Source organism: Pseudophryne corroboree (assembly GCF_028390025.1).
Source record: "Pseudophryne corroboree isolate aPseCor3 chromosome 7 unlocalized genomic scaffold, aPseCor3.hap2 SUPER_7_unloc_7, whole genome shotgun sequence".
NCBI lineage: Eukaryota > Metazoa > Chordata > Amphibia > Anura > Myobatrachidae > Pseudophryne > Pseudophryne corroboree.
The window spans coordinates 133,090-140,593 of record NW_026967616.1 but is presented as its reverse complement, the minus strand read 5'-3'; the positions used below and the strand labels follow the sequence as shown (position 1 = coordinate 140,593).

The following is a 7,504-nucleotide window of genomic DNA, read 5'->3' as shown; positions in this document are numbered from 1 at the left end:
AGACATTGAAATGAGGATGCATCTTGCTGCCTTTCCAATGAAGCGTTTAATTTAGTAATAGGTGAAAAACCATCCCTACAAAGGTGTTAATCAGAGACTTGGCTTTGTGGACACTTTTCAGAGAACAAATTTGTTAGCATAAAAATAAAGCCAGAAAATGAAGAGCTGTTTAATCACTCAATTGGATTTTTTTTGCCAGCATATTTCTTTTTCTCTGCAACCCACTGCTAAATTGTGCTTCCTAGCTGTTTTTATTAAATCACTGAATCAAATCTAACTCTGATTACATCAGAAAAGGCCAGGTACCCTACACCATAACAGGGGGTTTGAAATTTTGACTTGTCTACTTAAAGATCACCAAAATCTGATAACAAAGTCAATTATGTCCCTGGGTGGGATTGAACCACCAACCTTTTGGTTAGTAGCCGGACACACTAACCGATTGCGCCACAGAGACACTTCACGAAAAGTACATACTGACAAAGGCTAATAAGCATACATCTAGAACGTTTCCTAGAAAAACTTTAAAAAGTCAATAATCTGGAGAGTTTTTGTAAAATGTTTCTTCCATCAACCAACGAAGAAACACATTGGTACTTTCCCATGATGAGTGAGTGCTTCAGGATCTCTTGCACTTACATGTGCAGCAGAGTACTGCAATGGAAGCATACAGGGCCCATAACCCAGCGGTAGGCAGATTGAAACTATCCTTTGCTATATGCATTTTTTTTGTTAATTTAAGTAATCAAAACTGGGATTGATATTTTTGCTCTTTTATTTTTACTTGAAGTACAATAATTTTTACCATTTTAATTTGTTTAAATCCACTTCATTTTCTTTACCCTATTATTAAAAGGGTAATTGACAAAAACAAACTACATTGTCACCAGAAGAGCAATACAAAATGTACACGTGATATATTAAAATCATCTTTCCAGCTTGAATTTCAATGATGCATTGGGGCAACGATTTTGTGAGAAACATCTTCACCCTTAAATAAAGATTTTCTTAATTCCTTACCTGTGTGCTAATTAGATATCACCTTGTTTTCACATTAAACAGACTTCCACATGAGAAAGCAGCAAGGATGCAGTGGCGTTAATGTTTCCTGGTGTCAACCTGTATTATTTCAGTAGAAATTGAAATGAGGATGCATCTTGCTGCCTTTCCAATGAAGCAAGTTTAATTTAGTAATAGGTGAAAAACCATCCCTACAAAAGTGTTAATCAGAGACTTGGCTTTGTGGACACTTTTCAGAGAACAAATTTGTTAGCATAAAAATAAAGCCAGAAAATGAAGAGCTGTTTAATCACTCAATTGGATTTTTCTGCCAGCATATTTCTTTTTCTCTGCAACCCACTGCTAAATTGTGATTCCTAGCTGTTTTTATTAAATCACTGAATCAAATCTAACTCTGATTACATCAGAAAAGGCCAGGTACCCTACACCATAACAGGGGGTTTGAAATTTTGACTTGTCTACTTAAAGATCACCAAAATCTGATAACAAGGTCAATTACGTCCCTGGGTGGGATTGAACCACCAACCTTTTGGCTAGTAGCCGGACACACTAACCGATTGCGCCACAAAGACACTTCACAAAAAGTACATACTGACAAAGGCTAATAAGCATACATCTAGAACGTTTCCTAGAAAAACTTTAAAAAGTCAATAATCTGGAGAGTTTTTGTAAAATGTTTCTTCCATCAACCAACAAAGAAACACATTGGTACTTTCCCATGATGAGTGAGTGCTTCAGGATCTCTTGCACTTACATGTGCAGCAGAGTACTGCAATGGAAGCATACAGGGCCCATAACCCAGAGGTAGGCAGATTGAAACTATCCTTTGCTATATGCATTTTTTTTGTTAATTTAAGTAATCAAAACTGGGATTGATATTTTTGCTCTTTTATTTTTACTTGAAGTACAATAATTTTTACCATTTTAATTTGTTTAAATCCACTTAATTTTCTTTACCCTATTATTAAAAGGGTAATTGACAAAAACAAACTACATTGTCACCAGAAGAGCAATACAAAATGTACACGTGATATATTAAAATCATCTTTCCAGCTTGAATTTCAATGATGCATTAGGGCAACGATTTTGTGAGAAACATCTTCACCCTTAAATAAAGATTTTCTTAATTCCTTACCTGTGTGCTAATTAGATATCACCTTGTTTTCACATTAAACAGACTTCCACATGAGAAAGCAGCAAGGATGCAGTGGTGTTAATGTTTCCTGGTGTCAACCTGTATTATTTCAGTAGACATTGAAATGAGGATGCATCTTGCTGCCTTTCCAATGAAGCGTTTAATTTAGTAATAGGTGAAAAACCATCCCTACAAAGGTGTTAATCAGAGACTTGGCTTTGTGGACACTTTTCAGAGAACAAATTTGTTAGCATAAAAATAAAGCCAGAAAATGAAGAGCTGTTTAATCACTCAATTGGATTTTTCTGCCAGCATATTTCTTTTTCTCTGCAAACCACTGCTAAATTGTGCTTCCTATCTGTTTTTATAAAATCACTGAATCAAATCTAACTCTGATTACATCAGAGAAGGCCAGGTACCCTACACCATAACAGGGGGTTTGAAATTTTGACTTGTCTACTTAAAGATCACCAAAATCTGATAACAAGGTCAATTACGTCCCTGGGTGGGATTAAGCCACCAACCTTTTGGTTAGTAGCCAGACACACTAACCGATTGCGCCACAGAGACACTTTGTAAAAAGTACATACTGACAAAGGCTAATAAGCATACATCTAGAACGTTTCCTAGAAAAACTTTAAAAAGTCAATAATCTGGAGAGTTTTTGTAAGATGTTTCTTCCATCAACCAACGAAGAAACACATTGGTACTTTCCCATGATGAGTGAGTGCTTCAGGATCTCTTGCACTTACATGTGCAGCAGAGTACTGCAATGGAAGCATGCTGGGCCCATAACCCAGAGGTAGGCAGATTGAAACTATCCTTTGCTATATGCATTTTTTTTTGTTAATTTAAGTAATCAAAACTGGGATTGATATTTTTGCTCTTTTATTTTTACTTAAAGTACAAAAACTTTTACCATTTTAATTTGTTTTAATAGTATATTGACAGTATAGTTTTCTTTAAAAAATCCACCTAATTTTCTTTACCCTATTATTAAAATGGTAATTGACAAAAACAAACTACATTGTCACCAGAAGAGCAATACAAAATGTACAAGTGATATATTAAAATCATCTTTCCAGCTTGAATTTCAATGATGCATTGGGGCAACGATTTTGTGAGAAACATCTTCACCCTTAAATAAAGATTTTCTTAATTCCTTACCTGTGTGCTTATTAGATATCACCTTGTTTTCACATTAAACAGACTTCTACATGAGAAAGCAGCAAGGATGCAGTGGTGTTAATGTTTCCTGGTGTCAACCTGTATTATTTCAGTAGACATTGAAATGAGGATGCATCTTGCTGCCTTTCCAATGAAGCAAGTTTAATTTAGTAATAGGTGAAAAACCATCCCTACAAAGGTGTTAATCAGAGACTTGGCTTTGTGGACACTTTTCAGAGAACAAATTTGTTAGTATAAAAATAAAGCCAGAAAATGAAGAGCTGTTTAATCACTCAATTGGATTTTTTTTTGCCAGCATATTTCTTTTTCTCTGCAACCCACTGCTAAATTGTGCTTCCTAGCTGTTTTTATAAAATCACTGAATCAAATCTAACTCTGATTACATCAGAGAAGGCCAGGTACCCTACACCAGAACAGGGGTTTTGAAATTTTGACTTGTCTACTTAAAGATCACCAAAATCTGATAACAAGGTCAATTATGTCCCTGGGTGGGATTGAACCACCAACCTTTTGGTTAATAGCCGTGCACACTAACTGATTGCGCCACAGAGACACTTTGCAAAAGTCCATACTGACAAAGGCTAATAAGCATTCATCTAAAACGTTTCCTAGAAAAACTTTAAAAAGTCAATAATCTGGAGAGTTTTTGTAAGATGTTTCTTCCATCAACCAACGAAGAAACACATTGGTACTTTCCCATGATGAGTGAGTGCTTCAGGATCTCTTGCACTTACATGTGCAGCAGAGTACAGCAATGGAAGCATGCTGGGCCCATAACCCAGCGATAGGCAGATTGAAACTATCCTCTGCTATATGCATTTTTTTTTGTTAATTTAAGTAATCAAAACTGGGATTGATATGTTAGCTCTTTTATGTTTACTTAAAGTACAATAACTTTTACCATTTTAATTTGTTTTAATAGTATATTGACAGTATTGTTTTCTTTCAAAAATCCACTTAATTTTCTTTACCCTATTATTAAAATGGTAATTGACAAAAACAAACTACATTGTCACCAGAAGAGCAATACAAAATGTACAAGTGATATATTAAAATCATCTTTCCAGCTTGAATTTCAATGATGCATTGGGGCAACGATTTTGTGAGAAACATCTTCACCCTTAAATAAAGATTTTCTTAATTCCTTACCTGTGTGCTAATTAGATATCACCTTGTTTTCACATTAAACAGACTTCCACATGAGAAAGCAGCAAGGATACAGTGGTGTTAATGTTTCCTGGTGTCAACCTGTATTATTTCAGTAGACATTGAAATGAGGATGCATCTTGCTGCCTTTCCAATGAAGCAAGTTTAATTTAGTAATAGGTGAAAAACCATCCCTACAAAGGTGTTAATCAGAGACTTGGCTTTGTGGACACTTTTCAGAGAACAAATTTGTTAGCATAAAAATAAAGCCAGAAAATGAAGAGCTGTTTAATCACTCAATTGGATTTTTTTTGCCAGCATATTTCTTTTTCTCTGCAACCCACTGCTAAATTGTGCTTCCTAGCTGTTTTTATAAAATCACTGAATCAAATCTAACTCTGATTACATCAGAGAAGGCCAGGTACCCTACACCATAACAGGGGGTTTGAAATTTTGACTTGTCTACTTAAAGATCACCAAAATCTGATAACAAGGTCAATTACGTCCCTTTTGGTTAGTAGCCGGACACACTAACCGATTGCGCCACAGAGACACTTTGCAAAAAGTACATACTGACAAAGTCTAATAAGCATATATCTAGAACGTTTCCTAGAAAAACTTTAAAAAGTCAATAATCTGGAGAGTTTTTGTAAGATGTTTCTTCCATTAACCAATGAAGAAACACATTGGTACTTTCCCATGATGAGTGAGTGCTTCAGGATCTCTTGCACTTACATGTGCAGCAGAGTACTGCAATGGAAGCATGCTGGGCCCATTACCCAGAGGTAGGCAGATTGAAACTATCCTCTGCTATATGCATTTTTTTTGTTAATTAAAGTAATCCAAAACTGGGATTGATATGTTAGCTCTTTTATGTTTACTTAAAGTACAATAACTTTTACCATTTTAATTTGTTTTAATAGTATATTGACAGTATTGTTTTCTTTCAAAAATCCACTTAATTTTTTTTACCCTATTATTAAAATGGTAATTGACAAAAACAAACTACATTGTCACCAGAAGAGCAATACAAAATGTACAAGTGATATATTAAAATCATCTTTCCAGCTTGAATTTCAATGATGCATTGGGGCAACGATTTTGTGAGAAACATCTTCACCCTTAAATAAAGATTTTCTTAATTCCTTACCTGTGTGCTAATTAGATATCACCTTGTTTTCACATTAAACAGACTTCCACATGAGAAAGCAGCAAGGATACAGTGGTGTTAATGTTTCCTGGTGTCAACCTGTATTATTTCAGTAGACATTGAAATGAGGATGCATCTTGCTGCCTTTCCAATGAAGCAAGTTTAATTTAGTAATAGGTGAAAAACCATCCCTACAAAGGTGTTAATCAGGACTTGGCTTTAAGGACACTTTTCAGAGAACAAATTTGTTAGCATAAAAATAAAGCCAGAAAATGAAGAGCTGTTTAATCACTCAATTGGATTTTTTTTGCCAGCATATTTCTTTTTCTCTGCAACCCACTGCTAAATTGTGCTTCCTAGCTGTTTTTATAAAATCACTGAATCAAATCTAACTCTGATTACATCAGAGAAGGCCAGGTACCCTACACCATAACAGGGGGTTTGAAATTTTGACTTGTCTACTTAAAGATCACCAAAATCTGATAACAAGGTCAATTACATCCCTGGGTGGGATTGAACCACCAACCTTTTGGTTAGAAGCCAAACACACTAACTGATTGCACCACAGAGACACTTTGCAAAAATGCATACTGACAAAGGCTAATAAGCATTCATCTAGAACGTTTCCTAGAAAAACTTTAAAAAGTCAATAATCTGGAGAGTTTTTGTAAGATGTTTCTTAGATCAACCAACGAAGAAACACATTGGTACTTTCCCATGATGAGTGAGTGCTTCAGTATCTCTTGCACTTACATGTGCAGCAGAGTACTGCAATGGAAGCATGCTGGGCTTATAACCCAGAGGTAGGCATTTTGAAACTATCCTCTGCTATATGCATTTTTTTTAATTAAAGTAATCCAAAACTGGGATTGATATTTTAGCTCTTTTATTTTTACTTAAAGTACAATAACTTTTACCATCTTAATTTGTTTTAATAGTATATTGACAGTATTGTTTTCTTTCAAAAATCCACTTAATTTTCTTTACCCTATTATTAAAATGGTAATTGACAAAAACAAACTACATTGTCACCAGAAGAGCAATACAAAATGTACAAGTGATATATTAAAATCATCTTTCCAGCTTGAATTTCAATGATGCATTGGGGCAACGATTTTGTGAGAAACATTTTCACCCTCAAATAAAGATTTTCTTAATTCCTTACCTGTGTGCTAATTAGATATCACCTTGTTTTCACATTAAACAGACTTCCACATGAGAAAGCAGCAAGGATGCAGTGGCGTTAATGTTTCCTGGTGTCAACCTGTATTATTTCAGTAGACATTGAAATGAGGATGCATCTTGCTGCCTTTCCAATGAAGCAAGTTTAATTTAGTAATAGGTGAAAAACCATCCTTACAAAGGTGTTAATCAGAGACTTGGCTTTGTGGACACTTTTCAGAGAACAAATTTGTTAGCATAAAAATAAAGCCAGAAAATTAAGAGCTGTTTAATCACTCAATTTGATTTTTTTTGCCAGCATATTTCTTTTTCTCTGCAACCCACTGCTAAATTGTGCTTCCTAGCTGTTTTTATAAAATCACTGATTCAAATCTAACTCTGATTACATCAGAGAAGGCCAGGTACCCTACACCATAACAGGGGGTTTGAAATTTTGACTTGTCTACTTAAAGATCACCAAAATCTGATAACAAGGTCAATTACGTCCCTGGGTGGGATTGAACCACCAACCTTTTAGCTAATAGCCGTGCACACTAACTGATTGCGCCACAGAGACACTTTGCAAAAGTCCATCCTGACAAAGGCTAATAAGCATTCATCTAAAACGTTTCCTAGAAAAACTTTAAAAAGTCAATAATCTGGAGAGTTTTTGTAAGATGTTTCTTCCAACAACCAACGAAGAA

At 35.0% G+C, this 7,504-nt stretch overlaps 1 non-coding gene across 1 annotated transcript; it reads right to left on the bottom strand.

Moving 5' to 3' along the window:
- Positions 1-383: 383 nt before the first annotated feature.
- TRNAS-ACU (transfer RNA serine (anticodon ACU)) lies at positions 384-457 on the bottom strand. The gene has a single exon. It is a non-coding gene; the product is annotated as a tRNA-Ser (tRNA).
- Between the last annotated feature and the right edge of the window lie 7,047 nt (positions 458-7,504).